This window comes from Triticum aestivum, chromosome 4A (genome assembly GCF_018294505.1).
Source record: "Triticum aestivum cultivar Chinese Spring chromosome 4A, IWGSC CS RefSeq v2.1, whole genome shotgun sequence".
In the NCBI taxonomy this organism is placed as follows: Eukaryota; Viridiplantae; Streptophyta; class Magnoliopsida; order Poales; family Poaceae; genus Triticum; species Triticum aestivum.
Window position 1 is genome coordinate 362919179 of NC_057803.1, and position 2641 is coordinate 362921819.

Genomic DNA, 2641 nt, shown 5'->3' on the forward strand with positions numbered 1-2641 from the left:
CCAAACATGTATTCAAAACATGGTGAACAAGAAGCTCAAACTTGTCAACATGGTCCAGGTCATGCTCCACCGCCGGATCCTCCCGTGCGAACAACGGGAGTTCAACTTGTGGGAGTTCGACCCGGCGCAGCACCGAACTCTGAACAGGCTTTTCGACACGACTCACGAAGATGCCTGGAGGGTGCTGTTCAAAAGTGCCAAGGTCCCCCCTCCTATTACTGAGGATCGCGGATTCAGCGCGAAGCGCCAAGCCAGTGCGGTAAGTTGCTTTACCTTTCACAGGATACTTATTTTTTATAGATTGACCCTATGCGGGATCTAAACTCCCGTACCTTTGACAGGACTGGCAGAAGACGACCGGACAGATTGACTGTCCGGCTCCTTTGCCCCAAGGCCCCGTAGACGCTCTTCTGGCGAAGATGTTGACTCCGGCCCCTTATACGGTGCCGGAGAAGACCAAGAAGGCAAAGGGAACCCAAAAGAGTTCCCGACGCCAGGCGTCGTCAGACTCACCGTCCAATGACTTTGCGGTGCACTCTTCCCCCGAAGACGAGGAAGAAGAAGAAGAAGATGCTCCCCCATTGGCTGGGGGAGACAAGAAAAGGAAGGCCGCCCCAACTGGGGGGGGGCGAAGGGTCCAAGAAGGGAAGGACTCTCCTTCCGGACAGTTCCACCGCCACTGACAAAGGCGAAGACGAGTGGTTGCCCAGGGCCAAGCCCTCGGGGAGATCGTAAGTATTCGGATACCAGAGTAACTCATAGGATTCCTTTGTCGCACTGCTTTCCCTAACACTGAACACAATTATGCAGGCCACCACGAGCCAGTATCGATGTATCATCGGATGGCTCCCTGGGCTCGTCGGACATGGATAGCGATCTAGTCCCGACCGCCACCGCCCCTCATCCTGCCGACGACACCGAGGTGTTGTCTCAAGAGGCACCGGATCAAGGGGAGACAGTCCCGGAGGCGCCTCAAGGTGACCTTCCAGACTCCGAGAGCCGAGGGGACGGGGGCCCTGAGAGCTCCGAGTTCGGCCCTCAGCCGAACACCGCGCCGGAACCTCCAGCGGTTCCAGGCTCGGGCAGGCGGCCTCCTCCTAAGAGGGGCAAGACGCCTTTGCCGGTGACCTCTGTCCATCCAGAGGCGCCGGACAATCTGCTGGAAGCGCTTCGCAGTGCTTCCGTCGACGAGGAGCACCGCACTATCATGAGTGCGGTGATCCAGAACGTTCAGTCCACCAAGAGCGGATTGACTGAAGCCTGTGCCAGCCTTCTAATAGGCTTTGAGGTAAGTGTTTTAAAATGTAGTATAAATATTACCGCATAGACAGTAGCCCCTGATGCTTTGTTCGGTGTTCACAAAGAAAAGCCGAGCAGAGGATCAAATAATATCGCAGGAGTCTAATATAAGTATGTCAATATGCATATGCAGGCTTCACTGCTGGCGTCCGCCGCACTGACTGCGGAGGTCGCCGTACTGAAGCAGGACCTCGAGGGGTCCAGGAAAGAGCTCGGCCTTGCCAAGAGGCAGATCAAGGAGAACAAGGGTAAGTAATACCCTGTCTATAGATATGTATATATAAAAGAGGACGCGATTGCAAAATGACAGGATCATCGTATATTTGGCAGGGGCCACGACCGAGGTGGCGACCCTGAAGCAAGCGCTAACCAAGGCCGAGGATAAAGTGGCCAAGGAGCGCACCGAGCAAGAGAAACAAGAGGCTCGGGTGGGTGAGGTGCAGCAAGAGCTCCAGGCTCTCGTGGCGAAGCATGAGGCGTTGGAGCTTGACTCAAAGACGCGGGAGTCTGAGCTTGCCGCGGCCCTCGAGAGTGCAAAAAGTGCCAAGGCCGAAGCCCAAAAGGCCCTCCAAGAGATCGACGCGATGAAGAAGATAGCAGCGGGTAAGGCTTTCTATATGCAAAGCAAGCATGTAAAAGTAAATTACCGATTACTTACCCGAATCCGGAGCTCTCCAGGAGCATTCACAGATTTGCCCCACAGTGTGTCCGATGCCGCACAATTTTACCAGGCCGAGAACGGAAGTTCGACGGAAAAGCCGTTCTGGACTCAGTATGCTGAGGCCGGACATCCGGTGCCAATGAGCGACCAGCTGAAGCAGATGGTCGAGCTACATAAGGCGGCCGATCAGGCCATGAAGGGCTTTATAGTCTGGCTGTGGCCTGGCGACGCCCTTCCGAACAGCTTCTTCAGCCTGGTGAGGCGGCTTGTGGATGCCTGCCCACGGCTGGAGGTCGTCAAGCGATCTGTCTGCATTGAAGGTGCACGCCGGGGTTTCGCCCGTGTGAAATTGCAGTGGGTCAAGCTAGACGCCGTGAAGCTGATCAAGGAGGGGCCGCCGGAGGGCAAGGAGCACCGCCACCCCGAGATGTACTACAAGGGTGTTCTGTCGGGTGCCCGTCTCATCGTGGACGAGTGTTCAAAAGATGTAATATTTGAGTGAGACTTGCTTGTTTTATCCTGAATTTATGAAAACTTGTTTCATATGCGCTATGCAACACTTGTTTTGAATTTAAAATATTACCTTCTGTTTGGCTGTTTATCCAATCTGAGAGATGGCTAGTCCTCGGCTTCTGCCCCCATGCCACGAGTGTTGGGGTGTTCGGGATAAACCTGAGCACT